The sequence below is a fragment of the Bubalus kerabau genome, chromosome 22, assembly GCF_029407905.1.
Source record: "Bubalus kerabau isolate K-KA32 ecotype Philippines breed swamp buffalo chromosome 22, PCC_UOA_SB_1v2, whole genome shotgun sequence".
Classification (NCBI taxonomy): domain Eukaryota; kingdom Metazoa; phylum Chordata; class Mammalia; order Artiodactyla; family Bovidae; genus Bubalus; species Bubalus kerabau.
This window is the reverse complement of record NC_073645.1, coordinates 36,722,498-36,739,810: the sequence shown is the minus strand read 5'-3', so window position 1 is coordinate 36,739,810 and position 17,313 is coordinate 36,722,498. Positions and strand designations below refer to the sequence as shown.

The following is a 17,313-nucleotide window of genomic DNA, read 5'->3' as shown; positions in this document are numbered from 1 at the left end:
CACTGAGAGTCAGGCACAGTCAAAAAGCAAAAATGTTCAAAATTCACTGAGTTACCCACGGGTTGGGCCCAGTGTAGACTTTCAGTAAATACTGAATGAAAACAATGGAAATGAACCACAGGTTCTCTTGGCCATATTTAATTTGAGGACAAGGGATTTTGAGCCTGAATTTTGGCAATTTGGGTGGAGTATCTGAACCAGGTAGGTGGCTCTTGCTTCTCTTTCGAGTCCATGTTCTTCCTCTCCAGAGAGTGACTGCTGTTGGTTGAAGCCTTTAATAGAGCCAGCTCTCCCCCACAGGCTGTCGGCACTTCAGGCGAGGCAGGGCTATTCACTGCATGCTTCGTCACTGACGATCCCAGTGGAGAGGATTCAGAATCAGAGTCACTTTCAGCCGCTGAGTGGGCTGGATTGGAGCCATCTCCCTTTATCTGTGTGTATTCGGCAGCTAGGAATATATTTTTATAAGAAATACTCAGAAAAGTTAAAAAATGGCACAAAATGCCATCCTTAGTTCAATATCAAATTGTGATTTAGTGTTCATTTTAGTTTGTGTTTTGTGTGTTTTGCCAAAGACCTAGCCGTGTATATTTTGGCTTTTCTGAGTTAGAATTTCCCACCACATGGAAACTCTGGTTTTAAACAAACAAACAAAACTTGAGTGCCACGCTTGTCTGTTTTAAACATTAGCAAAGCTGAAATTGATTTTCATATAATTGTGAGTTATAATAGCTTTCACCTACTTGGATTTGGTTTGCAGTTTTGGAAAGCACTGGTGAGAGCTAAAATAATGTTAAGCTTTTAAGAAAAAAAAAAAAAGAAAAAACAACTTCTGGTTTGGATTTGAAAGATTCTGGAGGTTTGAGATTTGAAAGTAATCATTGTAGAACATATGATCATCAATCAAATTACTGAGACCACAGTGTACATGGTGTTCCAGTCCACCCTGGGGAAAATCATCCCATCAATTCTAATCTAGCCGTTGTCACCAAGGAAGACAAAGAATCAATCAAACCAACAAGTATTTATCTGGGACTTGTTATACACGTAGCGCAGTTCCAGGGTACCATTTGCAAGAACAGCAGGAAGACACAAAAGATGAGTAAAAAACACATTCCTTCATTCTGTGAACAAGAGAGGAGGAAAATGGCAATTGATTCCTCAAAATGCTGTCTGCTTTGATCGTTAGTTTTGAATAGCTGTATGATTTTAGGTTATAAGCTTGAAAATATTATAACTGCTTTGTACTTTCAAAGTGAGCTGAGTTATATCTGGGGAAGAAAAAACCTGTACTTTCATTATATTGGCCTGTTTTTTTTTTATCTCTTCTCTCTTTACAATTGCTGCTGATTTGGGCAGCATAGAAAGGACCCCACATCCTGTCTGCTGTAAAGCTCCACAGTACAGAGAGGGCTTCAGGGGCCTTCTTTCCTCCCTGGCATTCTCATTGTGGAGTGAGTGGGCATGGGACCAGCGGGGCCCTGTTTGTCGGTTGGTGTCGGGCTGTCTTGAAGTTCCACAGAACTGACCAGCAAGCAGATAGACAGACGCTGCTGTTCCGTCCACAGTCCCTGAAAAGGTAGAAGTGGCCAGGTTATGTAACAGTCTGACTCTAAGAGACATCCACTCCCTTTCCAATAAAGAAAGCCGCAACTGAGAAGTAGAAGGGAAAATCTCTCCTGTATTAGGCCCAGCGAGGGAGGCTTTTCAAAACACCTGTGATTTTTCTAACAGCTTCACGAGGTATAATTTACATAGCATAATTTGCCTGTTGTAAGTGCACAATCCAATGCGTCTTTATAAATGTATACAGTTGTGCAACCATAACTAGAATCCAGTTTTAGACTTCCAACAGCCCCTAAGGTCCCCTTGGCCCCATTTGCAGTCAACCCATGCTCCCTTACAGCACCCCAGGCCCAGGCAATCTCTTATCTGCTTTCTGTCTACAAATTTCAGATAAATGGAATCATACCATATGCTGTCTTTTGTGTCTGGCTTCTTTCAGTTATCATAATGCTTTTAAGGTTGGTTCGTCTTGTTTCGTGTGCGTACGCGTACGTGCTCAGTCGCTCGGTTGTGTCCAACTCTTTGCAACCCCATGGACTGTAGCTTACCAGGCTCCTCTGTCCGTGGAATTTTCCAGGCAAGAATACTGAAGCAGGTTGTCATTTCCTACTCCAAGGGATCTTCCTGACCCAGGGGTCAAACCCTCGTTTCCTGTGTCTCCTGCATTGGCAGGCAGATTCTTTATAATACTCTGCCTTATTTCATGTATCTGTAATTTATTCTTTCTTATTTCTGAGTAGTATCCCACTGTATGGAGAGATCAGTTTGTTAAAAGTCTCCATCTGCTGATGGACTTTAAGATCCTTTTCAAGTTTTGCTGTGATATTACTTGGTCACTGATCATTTTAAGTGACGTGACACTAATGTTGAAATGGCAATTTGATCCAGTCCTGATTTTGAGTTATTCAAAACACAGCATCTGTTCTGAAGTGTTCTTGTAGTGGATCCACACAGCATCAAGCACATTGGAAAGCAGGAAGTTATTAAATGAATATTTTGTCCAACTAAGATTCCAGTTTAAAGGAAAAAAGGCCTAAGTTGTGCCTCATGAACCAGATCCTAGCAGCTTGAAATAAGCCAGTTCTTTCCCAAAAGGAAGAAAAAACTTCCCTAAAACCCTCTTAAATTTTTTCTCTTACCTGTTTTCTTGCCCTTCAAGTACTTCCTCGTCCTAGCTACTTGCACTTCATTATTCATGCATGCTCTGATTCATTCTTTGGACAACAAGGGGATCAAACCAGTCCATCCTAAGGGAAATCAACCCTGAATATTCTTTGGAAGGACTGATGCTGAAGCTCCAATACTATGGTCACCTGATGTGATCAAGGTGCTGACTCATTGGAAAAGACCCTGATACTGGGAAAGATCTGGGCAAGAGGAGAAGAGGATGAGATGGTTAGATAGCCTCACCAACCCAATGGATATGAATTTGAGCAAACTCTGGGAGATAGTGAAGGACAGGATAGCTTGGTGTGCTACAGTCTTTGGGGTCACAAAGAGTTGGATACGACTTAGTGACTGAGCAATAACTGATTCATTCATCCCTACATATTCCACAAATGTTTAGTAGACATCCCCTTTGTGTTAGGGCATGGTGCTTGGTGCTAAACTAGATAAAAACAGGAATCAAACATGAAGATTATAGCCAGTTCTAAAACAGATACCTGAGTCAGATGTTTGAACATTTTTGATTGGGACCCACAGTATGAAGTACATCTAACTCCTATATACATAACTGAGATAAAAGTGTCATAAAAGAATACTTTACCATGTGTGATGCACTATGTCACTTTCTGTTTAATTTTTAAAAAGTAGTTGATGGCAACCCACAGGACTGACCTTAGTGACACTAACGGGCTGCATCTTCCAAGTTTAAGACACTGCACTGAAATATTAACACTTTCTGATGGAGAAGGAGAGGACAGTGCTTGCCATGTAGAAGGGGCAAGGGGAGAATTGTGTGGAAGCTGATGGATGGTTGTGGGAGGGTGGACAGAATATAGAGGGAGGGCCCGAGTGCCATAACAGTGCCATAACACTGCTCGGAGCATTAGTCACTCCAGTTTCCACCACAACCTGGACCACAACCATGCCAGTGGTGAATCCTGGGTAATGGAGAAGCCCGGCCTCTGTGGGCTTAGCAGAGGTCGGTGGGGGAGATCAGCTTCCTTCCCAGCTAGTAGAACCAGCCCAGCTTCACAAAGCACATGTGCCCTCATTTATTCTAAATTTACTGCCCTTGGATTTGATAATACTTCTCTCAGGGAAGCTGAAACTCACAAGAATGAAACAGACTTGATGATCTTCCTGGAAGATAGAATACTTCGGCTTTATTTCTCTCTCTTTCTGGAATCAATAATTATCTTCAGCTTGTTTGTCTTTCCTCTTGGTCCAGTCCTTTAAAAATTCCTTCTCCAGCCTGTTTTCTCTCAGCTGTCTGTCTTATGAGCTAACTAAAACTGGGCACTGTAACAAAAGAGCTCCTTTTAATAAATGCCACCCGAATCCTTTATCTGGTGGTACTTCTCTCCTTTCCTGAGGCTAGAGGGGGCAAGCACTGCAGCACAGGTGACTGTCAGAGATGCAGGGGAGACCTAATTATCCAAAAAGCATTTACAAAGAGTTTGTTATTAATGAAAAAAAAATGTAAAGCATCTGTTGAGAGCTTATTGTTGACTAAATTAAAAAAAAATTATTGGTAGTTTATTATCGACTAAGCATTTTGCATATTTTGCCCCATTTAGTTCTCAAAATAAGCCAATGAAGTAGACACCCTGACCCCCATTTCTGACGTAGAAAATGAGGCTCAGCGAGGTCAGTTCACTTACCCAAGCCAATAAGTGGTAGAACCGAAATTCCAACTCACATCTTCTGACTCGAAAGCATGTGAAATTGGCAGTGCTGATGCAACAAACATGATGGAGAATCTGTCTGGTACAGACATAATCCCTGTCCTGAGGAAGTCATGACAGCGTGGTCATGACCTGGAGACAGAATGACCTGGCAGCTGTGGGTGGGAGGGCGGGGGGTCAGTGCAGGGGGTGAGTGAACTGAGGAGTTGGAGGTTTGCTGTACAGCAGATGAGGAGCTCCTGGAGGTTTCCAAGCAGGGGAGTCACATGCCAGGTGTGAACGCCATCTGGCAGCAGACGACAGGTGATGGGCATCTGGCTCAGGAAGGCGGCCGTGGGAGGCAGAGGAGAGCAGGCTTGACGGCTGATTCTGTTCAGGCATCGAAGCATCACCAGCCACCAGGGCTGACCAGAGTGACCCCCTTCCGGAGCCATCCAAGACAACCCCTCCGGAAAGAGCCCTGGGTGCTGCTGCTCCTGAATTCTGCCTTTGGGAGAAATCCTGTTGCCTTTTGACTCTGGCTACTATTGGGTTTGGCTAGTGGTCCATTTCCTTGGGTATCCTGAACTCATTAGCATGTGCGACAAGTTTAACTGCTCTTGACCACAACAAATTAGTTCACATTTTCCCCAGTCACATTCGAGCGATTTTGGAGCCTATGATTTTCCTTGCCTTGGTCCAAGTTCCCTGGTGTCAGCAGCTAACTCAGCCCCATTCCTGCAATATGTTCCCCCATCTGCCACTGCTTCCCACAGTGTTTAAGTTTGAAAATCTTGAGTAAAGATTTCCTTCCACGTTGGTGGATTCTCATTTTCAACATTTTCCTCCAGCTTCATAGTTTCCTCCACCCCAGGCAGAATCTCATGTTTCAGAAGCTCAGGGCTCAGACCAGAACTGCCCATCGCTTTGACCCTGATCATTTTGATCTCTCCCTAAGTCTAGCTGCCGAGCCCTTCCAGCCCTAGTTGCTTACTAGTCTCTTGGTTTGGGGGAAAGAGGTGAAATGGTCAAAGCACCGCACAATTAGGAAGTGTCAGGATGTATAGCACAGTCGGTAAAGAATCTGCCTGCAATGCAGGAGACTCGAGTTCATTTCCTGGGTTGGGAAGATGCCTTGGATAAGGAAATGGCAACCTACTCCAATATTCCTGCCTAGAGAATCCCATGGACAGAGAAGCCTGGCAGGCTACAGTTCATAGGCTTGCAAGAGTTGGACACGACTTAGTGACTAAATTACCAGAATCTAAAATTAAAAAAAAAAAAAAAAGTTAGAGAACAACTCTAGCAACCTGGACCAATTCTGCCTCTGAGAAATGGCAAAATATGGAGAAACCTCTTATTTTCCAACCACAGCAATAACTGGGACTGGTGAGTCTGAATGGAGTTCACTGGCTGGGGGATTTGGGGAAACTGGTCTAAATCTCTGCCCCCCAGGTACCTTGACTGGGAATAGAAATGGTGACCGTGTCCTAGAGTTGGGTACCATAGTTGAATGAGCTAAAACTTCGCCCCTGGTAAGGCTGGGCAAACCCTCATGTTCTTGTCTCTTATTTGCATCCATGTCTGTGGTTTCTTGGCCCCTAACCTCCTCTGGGGCAGAATAGTAAGTGGTCCAGAATGTAGCCTCTTTTGTCGGACCATCTGGGTTTGGATCCTAAACCTGCTTCTCAGACATACGTGACTTGGGGCAATTGACTTCAAAGTTCCTGTGCCTCAATCGGCCAGGAGGTAAAATGGGGCTGTTGTGAGCTGATCTCTATGATTCTTTGAATCTTGGACGCTACCAGTTGGTTAAGGAAGCAGGCCTTTGCTCACCTTCCCTTTGCTTCCAGTTGCTTATTCCTTCTCAGTGATGAAATGTCTAACACAACCTGGAATTTAATGACAGTGAGATCTGCCATCAGTCTTGGGTTCTATATATGATTTCTAAGAAAGCCACAGGGCAACAGTCTCCAGCTTAAGCTGCTTTCCTCCTGGACACATTTCCTATGGCAGCTAAGCTTTCTGAACAAAAGAAGAAAAGTTAGGCAACTTCATTCTTTTCCTGTTTAAAAGAATTGTGGCAATATATATATTCCCCAGTTGCTCAGTGGGTAAAAGAATCTGTCTGCCAATGCAGGAGACACAGGAGATGCAGGTTCGATCCCTGAGTTGGGACGATCCCCTGGAGGAGGAAATGGCAACCCACTCCAGTGTTCTTGCCTGGAAAATCCCATGGACAGAGGAGCATGGGGTACAGTCCATGGAGTTGCAAAGAGTCAGACGCGACTGAGTAACTAAGCATGCGAGCTTGCATATTTATAACAGATTTTGCCATTTTAACTGTATTTATTATAAACGGGCAGCTCAAGGACATTAAGTACACTCACGATTTTGTGCAACCGTCACCACCATCCGTCTCCAGAACTTTTTCATCCTGCTAAACTGAAACTCTGTCCCCGCTGAACACAACTACCCCTCCCCCCGGCCCCCGACCCCTGGAAGTCACCATCTATTTTCTGTCCCTACTCTAGGCGCCTCATATAAGTGAAAGCAGACAGTATCTGTCCTTTTGTGTCTAGTTTCTTTCACGAGGCTTCATTTTTTAAGGTTCGTCCATTTTATAGCATGTGTCAGAATTTTATTCCTTTTTAAGACTGAATAAATATGCCATTGCGTGGCTATACCACATTTTCTCTATCCTTTTATGAGCTACTGATCATTTGGGCTATGTCCACCTTTTGGCTATTATGAATAATGCTGCTATGAACACCAGTATACACATACCTGTTTGAGTTACTTAGGTAACTTCATTTAAAAATTATGGTAAAAAATACAAAATGTATTATCTTTTTTACCTCTTTTATACTTTCATTGGCAAATAATTGCTTTTCAATGTTGTGTTTCTGCTGTACAACAAACTGAATCAACTGTATGTGTACACTTGTCCCCTCCCTCTTGAACATCCCTCTTCAACTCCATCCTATCCATCTAGAGCATCACAGAGCACCAAGCTGAGCTCTTTGTGCTATACAATAGGCTCCTATATATTAACACATGTCTGTGGAATAAAAATGTATCGTCTTAACCATTTTTAAGTATATAGTTCAGTAGTAGTAAGTATATTCAAATTGCTCTGAAACAGTTCCAGGACTTTTTCATCTTGCATATCTGTAATTTTATACCTACTAAATAATAATTCCCCTTTTCCTCTTCCCTAGCCTCTAGTAATCTCCATTTCACTTTCTATTTCTATGAATGTCTACCTCAGTTACCTCATGTAAGTGGAATCATACAGTAGTAGTCTTTTTGTGACTAACTTATTTCGCATATAATAATGTCCTCAAGGTTCATCCATGTTGTAGCCTGTGATAGGATTTCCTTCCTTTTTAAGGCTGTATAATATTCCATTGTATGTACATGCCACACTTTGTTTATCTACTCGTCTGTTGATGGATATTTGGGTTGCTTCCACATGTTGGCTACTGTGCATAATGCTGCTATGACCATAGGTATGAAAATATCTTTTTGAGACCTTGCTTTCAATCCTTTTAGGTATATACCCATAAATAGAATTGCTGGATCATATGATGGTCCTATTTTTAATTTTTTGAGGGATTTCATACTATTTTCCATAGCAGCTGTACCATTTTCAAATCCTACCAATAGTGCTCAAGTGTTCCTATTTCTCAACATTCTTGCCAACAATTGTTATTTTTTTATTTTTTGATAGTAGCCACCCTAATGGGTGTGAGGTGATACCTCATTGTGGTTTTGATTTGCATTTCTTTGCTGATTCGTGATGTTGAGCTGTCTGCTCCATTTTTCCACCAACCTGAAGCTGCTCTAAAAAAATTAAGTCTCTTACATTTTTTAAACACATGCTAATAAAAAATACAGTATGCCATCCCACCTTACTCCCCCCTGCCTCTGATCCCGGGGAAACGTCCTCCAAGGTTACCTACCAAGACGTATTGTCTTGCATTTCTCTCATCCTCTGATTGCCCACCTCCCCCACTTTATCCTTTACAAGACTTCCCTCTTAAGCTGCTACCTAATGGGAAAAGGGTTTTGATTGGAACTGTCATCATCTGACAAAGAAAGAGAGGACTGTCCTTTCCTTTGGGAAGGGGCTTCCCTAGTGGCTCAGTGGTAAAGAACCTGCCTACCCAGTGCAGGATACATGGGTTCAATCCCTGGGTCAGGAAGATCCCCTGGAAAAGAAAATGGCAACCTACTCTGGTATTCTTGCCTGGAAAATACCACGGAGGAAGGAGCCTGGTGGGCCCCAGTCCAGGGGGTTACAAAGAGTCAGACGTGACTGAATCTGAATGACTGAGCACACACAGCACTCCTCTGGGAAATATCTGCTTTCACAGGGACTAACAGCCTTTAAGCAGAAGCTCCATCCAAAGATGGAGGGGCTGGAACGAGCAATGAGAACCACTCACAACTTACCTTTGGTTTACATTTCAAACAGATGGAGTCATCTGTAATACGATCTTGTCCTAATTACAAGACCTCATCTCTTATTAGCTGCTACCAGTCAGTGGTGACCTATAAGTAATGTTAAGACCTCCTGTTTCCCCAGGGTATTTGGGTCCCACCTGGGCTGACTCCGGAGCTGCTCCCACAGGCTGCCCTGTTTGAATTCTGCATGTTCTAACTACTCTCAAGTAACACGATTGCCATTTTCCCTTTTGAAGCAAATGAAAAGATGGAGAAAGAATATAGCTTGCATTTGACACCAGGGAGATCAGCTGACAGCACATTCATATAGAAATATTCTGGACTGAGCAAGTTTGCCTTGCTGAGATCAATATTCAGCCTCTGGAACTGAAATGCCATCACGAGCTTATTAATTGTTCTCAGCGTTGGATGTGGTGCTGCCACACCAACCCTGAAGTGTGCCTTTGGAATATTACAGCTGTGTTCCCCAAAAGGCCTGTATATCAGGCTGAAGGCAAATAATATTGAGTGTAGAAAACTCTTGGGTGATTAAGAAATGGGCATGATAAATGATGTGATACGAGTTGTTGAAAACCTTTGAAACTTTCCTCTGGCCACTAAGTGTGGCCATTGCCGCAACCCCCAGATGCCCTTCCTTGGAGTTGCTTTCCATCCACAGTCCTCCATGAAAGCAGGAGCTGAGTTGACAGTGTTTGCCAAAGCTGACTGGGCCACAGGGGCTCCTGACCCCAGAGGAGAAATGCTGAATGAGGGGATAGAGAAGTTGGAGTCGACTGGGGGCCCCTGGAGCTCTAAGGTCATGTGAAGATGAAGCTTGGGCGTATATCCTGGGAAGTCAGCCACGCAGGCTCGGGGTGGGAAGCAGAGGGTAAGTGCCTCACACAGGGACAAGCGGATGAGCAGGGAGAGGCAGAGACAGGACTGCACCATTCCCAGAGAGAGAGAGGAACAGGGTAGTTGTCTGATGCCTTTCCCAGCCCCGGAGGTCCACTGAACTTCCTGTACCAGGATCCCAAGAGGGGTCCCCTTTGCCTCATAATAACTCCCTTCTTAATGGTGACTTTTGGGGAATCTATATCTGTTCCTTGCCATCAAATGCTCTGTGTGGAAAGCACTCTGATGCTGAGTGTCTGCCTGTCCCAGCTTTTTGCAGATGCCTCTATCAACCCTTTTCAAAAATAGGCAAAAGACTTGAATAGGCATTTCTCCAAAGAAGATACTCCAATGACCAAAGAGCACATGAAAATATGCTCAATGTCACTACTCATTAGGGAAATGCACATGAAACCCACGTTACATCCATTAGAATGGCTACTGGAAAAAAAAAAAAACAGAAGGAAAATAACAAGTGTTGATGAAGATGTGAAGAAATGGGAACTCTTATGTGCTTTTGGTAGGAATGTGAAATGGTGCATTGTGGTGGAAAACAGTTTGGTGGTTCCTGAAAAAGTCGATATAGAATTACCAACATGACCCAGAAATTCCATTCCAAGTTATGTACTCAAAAGAATCAAAAGCAGAGTCTCAAGCAGGCACCCACACACAAACATTCAATTATGTGAATCATTACAGCATTGTTTATAATCCTCAAAAGGTAGAAACAATCTAGATGTCCATCAGCATTTTGGGGTAAATCAACAAAATGCAATGTATCCATTCAGTGAAATAGGATTCCAACAATATGGGTGAGCCTTGAAAACCTTAAGTCAAGTGAAAGGAGCCAGACACCAAAGGAAAAGTACTGTCTGATTCCATTGATACGCGGTGCCTAGAGCAGGTGCCCAGGGCTTGGAGGAGAGGGGAACAGGAAGCTACTGTTTAATGAGAGCAGAGTTTAAGTTTTGCAAGATGAAATTGCTCTGTAAGAGGATCATGATGATGGTTGCATGACAACATGAATGTACTTAATGCTCCTGGAATTAAAACTGATTAAATGGTAAATTTTATGTTATGTGTGAAAGTGAAAGTCACTCAGTCGTGTCCCATTCTTTGCAACCCCATGAACCCATGGAATTCTCTAGGCCAGAATACTGGAGTGGGTGGCCTTTCCCTTCTCCAGGGGATCTTCCCAGCCCAGGGATTGAACCCAGGTCTCCTGCATTGCGGGCAGATTCTTTACCAGCTGAGCCACAAGGGAAGCCCAAGAATACTGGCATGGGTAGCCTATCCCTTCTCCAGCGGATCTTCCTGACCCAGGAATTGAACCAGGGTCTCCTGCATTGCAAACAGATTCTTTACCAACTGAGCTCTCAGGGAAGTCCTATATGTTTTGCCACAATAAAACAGACAATGAGTAACTAGGTAAGGGGCAATGGAGAGCAGTCTCCTCTCCCTCCTTCATCATTTTGTTATGGCCACTGGGCATTCGGCAAATGCTACCTGATTCTCCCTCATCAGAAAGTTCTTGCTGCTGCATGTGGGTGAGACTTGGCCACCTGATAGGAGGGAGATAATTGTTGACTGACCTGTGTTGCAAACCAAAGTGCTTTTCAAGAGCAGTTGGAGTCTTAAGTCCTAAAATGGAGAGCAACTGAGGCCTGATTTTGTGCATGTTTTATGGAACTGCTCCATTGGGAGCACGCATGTCATTGTCTCTAATGGACCATCTTTGAAACGTCTTCCAAGCTGTGTGGTGTCATTTTTTTTTTTCTCTTACTGTGTTAGTAAGTCTACCTGCACAGAACACAAAGATTCTCTCTAGGTTGTTAAAAATAAGTTGGGAGGAGTGTTCATTGCAGAGTGATTGATAATAATGAAAAGTTGAAAGCAATCTAAATGTCTAAGGTAGGGAAATGGTTAGTTCTTGTGTATCCATATGATAGAATAATATGCAGCCATTAAAAAAATCACATTTCTAAGGCTGTTGAATGATGTGAGAAAATGCTCACAGTATAATACTAAGTGAGAAAGTGGGACATAAAACTGGATATTCATCATGGTGTTTTGTTATAACCTATGACCATATCTGTATAGAAAACCATTTTAAAGAAAAACACTAAAATGTTAAAAGTGATCAGGGCAGAAAGATTATAGATTTTTTTTCTTTATACTTTTCTGAGTTTAGTTTTCTATAAGGCATAATTTAACTTATTTTTTAGGGCTTCCCAGGTGGTGCAGTGGTAAACAATCTACCTGGCAAGCAGGAGACTCATGTTCAATCCCTGAGTCTGGAAGATCCCCTGGAAAAAGGAATGGCAATCCACTCCAGTATTCTTGCCTGGGAAATACCATGGACAGAGGAGCCTGGCAGGCTACAGTCCATGGGGTCGCAAAAGAGTTGGACATGACTTAGTGACTAAACAACACTGGTATTAGGAAAATTAAACTTTGCTAGTTTTTCTTTTTTTTTTTTTTAAAGAAAATGAGGTGGGCTCATTTTAGTGCACAGGAGTCCAACATAGTACTCTCAGGACAGATGTGAAGGCCCTCAGGCCACTGACCCTTGGCCTTTGAACTCTGGCTTGGGTCTGCAGCTGTTGTGTGCATTAAGAGCACTGATGAGCAGTGGTTTCTTACCCAGTATTCCTCACGGAGACCTCAGCTCAGTGCATCACTTGTTTTGTTTGTCAATGATGGGAGGTGGAAACAAGGCCATCGGCTTATTCTGTTAGAATCTGTGACCGAGTTTAATCACTCACTGTCCTGTGGACAGTTTTCCTATTTCTGAAGCTTTCACTACCTGTCCGCTGCGTGGCCCCTAAAGCTACACAGCCCCGCCTTCTGCTCCAGGGTTCCTGATGGACCCCGTTCTCCAGGGCTCTTGAGTTCTGCTTGCTTACTCACAGAGATGAGTGATTCATGCTTGGAATTCCAGTGCTTGTTTATAACCTACAGAACAATTATTTGGGGGAACTTCGAATTCATCTTGATTTGAGTTTTGCGGAAAAGAATAGATTACTCTTCTTCCCCAATAAAATATGTTCCCAGCTGGCTATTTATGGAATAAGTAAACTACAAACAAAACAAAGCTAATGACATACTTCCTGGTGTTAGCATCATAGACTTTATTACAATTAAGGAAAGGAAAATTAAATCAGCAATTTAATCTAAGGGGCATTTTATACCACTTATTATTGGCATTTTTGATGAGCCCAGTATTTATCATTCTGTGGGAATTAATACTTTTGTGTTTCATAAGTCCTGTAAGCCCTGTCACTGGCCTAAGCATCTTCTCTTTTGGAATATTTAAAACAGTGAGATGTGTGCCTTTTTTACTACATGGGTCAATGTGGGATTGTGTAATGATAATAAGTTTACTCAAAGTTAATAAAATCTATAACCGTGAAGTGATATACACCCTTTAAGGAACATTGTGGTTTTGCTTTGTTTTATTTTAAATAATAGCAGCAGTATATTCTTTGGCATCCTTTTAAAAAGCCACCATGTCTAGGCAAAAGCACCATATTCTTTGATGCCTTTGGAAACAAATCACTTTCTTTAGCCAAAATGGAAGCAATCAGGCCATTAAAATGATTATCTACTTTGAAAACAGAGACTCTGGGAGATCATAGAAGATACTCCTGCACTTGAAAGAGCAAAACCTTATAACAAAAACTAATCTAGAACACTTGCTAAAAAGAGCAGCCAAAGTCATCAAATTCAGTTACACCAGCACAATGCACCCTTGAGAATCTTGTTTGACACTGTTGAATATTAAGACTGTTTGGACACAATTATGGCTATTGTTGGTCACAACTCTGGCATGACATTAAGCTAACAGCATGCTGCGGCTGTCATTGTCTCAAGGTCAAGTTCATACCATACCCAGGGATCTTAGAGCCATAGCTGAGAGGGTGACAAGAGGCAAGTTCAAGAGCAAGACCACTTTCTATGGTGATTGAACACCACCATAATGAGAACATTATTTTTAATTGAAGTGACATTTTTATCCATAAGTGAGGAATAAATCTAAATGTTAAAAAACTTAAAAGGATACGCAGTGGGGAAAGGCTGTGAAATTCCTGTAACCAGTGGTGCTCCGTCTTCTGAAGGGCACAACCAGGGAAAAGTCCTAAGGCACAGAAAATGTCTAGCTTTGCAATAGCAAACTCCTTGACTGATATTAAAAAGCCCATCCTAGAGGCTGGCCAATGAAAGTATTTACAAATGAACACATGAATAAAAGTCTCTGGAGTGTAATCTGTCAGGTTATAAGCATCAACTGTTTCGTCAGCTTTTGTTAACTGATTTTCATGCCATTAAAAATGTCTAAATAGATGACAGCATTTAACGAGACAATATTGATTTATTGAGTCTAACTTAACATGCTGAATACTCCTATAAAAATGGGATGAAGAAATGATTTTAGGGAAAATAGCATATGATTATTGCTTTTAAAAACTATTGAGACATAATTCACATATCATCTGATTCATCCAAAGTGTGCTATCCAATGGCTTTTTGAATTAGTTTTTATTCTATGGGCTTCCCTTGTGGCTCAGCTTGTAAAGAATTTGCCTGCAATGCGGGAGACCTGGGTTTGACCCCTGGCTTGGAGACCTGGGTTCAATCCCTGGGCTGGGAAGATCCCCTGTAGAAGGAAAAGGCTACCCACTCCAGTATTCTGGCCTAGAGAATTCCATGGAGAGTCCATGGGGTCGCAAAGAGTTGGACACGACTGACTTTGACGTTCACACATTCACATTTGTCTTTTAGCATACTCAGTTATGCAACCATCACCACAATTATAGAATATTTCCATCACTCCCGAAAGAAATACTTTATCCCTTAGCCATCAGTCCTTAGTTTCCCCCACCCTCAACAGCTTCAGCCTCAAGTAGCCACCAGTCTATTTCCATGTTTATAGACTTACTTATTCTGTATGTTTTATATAAATAAGAATGATACATCATGTGATCCTTTGTTACCGGCTTCTTGCACTTGGCATAATGTTTTCAAGTGTCATCCATGTTATAGCATGTATCAGTATTTCATTTCTTTTTATGCCAAAATATTCCATTATATGAATATATCACTTTTTATTTATCCATTTGTTAGTTGGTAGACCTGTGTGCTTTTGACATGTTTCCACTTTTTGACTATTATGAACAATGCTGCTATGGACATTGGCATACAAATCTTTGAAGATTTATTTTCAGTTCTCTTGGTATACACCTAGGAGGGAAAAGTGCTAGGTCGTATGCTAACTCTGTATTTAATCTTTTGAGTTATAGTAAACCACCATTATGACATTATATTTTCTGAAATATTTGATCCAGCATATATATTTTTTTATAACTCAAACAAATCACTTTAGAATCTCACTATATCCATGGTTCACCTTATTATGGCAATTGATCCAGACACTCCTAGGACATGCAAATCTCTCATTGCTCCAAATGAATGCAGTACTGAAGTTTTCTCTACTTCAGTATAGATTTGGATTTACATATGTGATACCTCTCTTCAAAATAACATAATACATCTTGGAAATTATCTTGCTAATTGTAATAACAGTCTGAGAGAAGGAGAAACGAAATTAGAGGCACTGAGATATTGAGCTGCTTTTGAAAAATCAGAGTAAGTTTGTGGTGGTCTGAAATAAGGTCTTGGACCACCTGTTCACCACGCCTATGCCTCAAAGATGCAATACATGATTGCCTTCTAACTTATGAGAAAGAGCTTTCTCTTTATGGGCATAAATCCCTCTCATTTTTCCTTCCTAAGAATATTGGCAATGTTTTCAGGTGTTTGTGTGTGTGTGTCTGTGAACAAATTGAAGATAGGTGTGAATTCTCTCCTTAGGTAGGGCAGTGTGAATACTTTTTCAAATAAGGAGTTCTGCAATTTTCAGAAATGGGTATGTGTATCACCCAAGTACCTTTGAGGAAACTTTAAACAAATACTTTTAATGAATCCTGGGATTACACTCTTATTTTTATATGTATTTCTTTGAAAAGGCCTTAATTCTTCTAATGACTTTTTATCTGAAAACTTTGTATTAAACTTTACCTTTCTGTAAGTTTTGGGCATTTTATTCATCCATCCATCCATCCATTCATTCATTCAAAGTTGTTCATTTATTGAAAGCCAGTGGGAGTTTCAAGGTAGTAGGAGAGAAATCCAGAGAGAGACATACGATAGGATTGGAGAGGTGGGCGGAGGTGCGTCTAGTAGGGTTCTGTAGGTTTGATAGTAAGAGTCTGAGTTTCATTCTGTGTTTAGTCGGAAGCCACAGATGGGTTTCAAGGGAGGAAGTGATGTGTATTTAAAGATGCCTCTGGAGTATTGGAAATGAAAAGCCATTGCAATAATCTGGAAAAGAGATGATGGTGGCTTGGATTAGGATGGTGATAGTGCCGATGGGGAGAAGAGGATGGATGGGGGATATATTTGGGAGTAGCCATAGGCCTAGAACTGAGAGAGGTGAGAAAGGGGGAGAGAGAATCAAGAATTACCTCCAGATTTCTAGTTCAGGCCATGGGATAGATGGTGGGGCCCTTTGAAACGAGAAAGGCTAGGAAACGGGAGGAATCACAAGTTCATTTTGGATATATAAGGTTGAAGATGCTTGTAAGACATCCAAATGGAGATTGCAAATGAGCATCTGTGGATGCCAGGGAGAGGACAAATGTGCGACTCAGGCCTGAGAGACAATTTCAGGCGTTTAGAGCCTGTGAATAATACAGCTGTGGGATTACTAAGGCCCCCTTGGGAGAGTGTGTGGAGGGAGGAGAGGAGAGCTGGAGGCCAGGCCCTGGCAGACAGTGAGAGGTTGGATAGAGGAAGAAGGTCTTGCAAAGGAGACTCAGAAGAAGCAGACAGAGTAGAAGGCAAGCCAAGAATGTGGGTGTCATGGAAACCAAGAAGAATGCCTTGGGAGGGAGGGACAGTGTGAGAAGGTGGAGGTCTTGACTCATGCAATTTTAGTGTGATGACAGGGAGATGAAAGTTAGAGTTGGATTATGGTGGGTTAAGGAATGAAAAGGAGGTGGATCCAGTGGGTGTGTGGACCATTCCTTCGAGAATTTGAGATGCAAGAAAGAACAGTGAAATGGGGAAACAGCTGGAGGTGGATGAGCAGGGAGGTTTCCTTTAAGATGAGAGATGTGAGGGTAATTATTCACTAAAAGGGATTGTCTTCCAGTTAACCAAGAAGAAAGCCTCAGTGTGGTGCCAGTCCATCTAAAGTACTTCTCTAACTTCTGTTGATGTCCCTTTTGAATCCAGAGAGAGCAGGCTTGAGACCTGGAGCTGTCCATCAGAAATTACATCAAGTAGGAATTGAACCACACTGCTTTGCTTTCATTGTACTTAATTTTTTATGTTATAGTTATGTCAAGTGATATCAGTTTTCCATTTATGTTCAGTTCAGTTCAGTTCAGTTTAGTTGCTCAGTCATGTCCGACTCTTTGTGACCCCATGGACTGCAGGACATCAGACTTCCCTGTCCATCACCAACTTCCGAGCTTGCTCAAATTCACTTCCATCAAGCTGATGATGCCAT

The 17,313-nt window shown here is 42.1% G+C and overlaps 1 long non-coding RNA gene across 1 annotated transcript; it reads right to left on the bottom strand.

Moving 5' to 3' along the window:
• Window positions 1–1,333: 1,333 nt before the first annotated feature.
• On the bottom strand, window positions 1,334–4,526 carry LOC129636948 (uncharacterized). The gene is made up of 2 exons (XR_008707229.1): window positions 4,395–4,526; window positions 1,334–1,571 (listed from the first exon to the last, which is right to left on the bottom strand). It is a non-coding gene; the product is annotated as an uncharacterized LOC129636948 (long non-coding RNA).
• Between the last annotated feature and the right edge of the window lie 12,787 nt (window positions 4,527–17,313).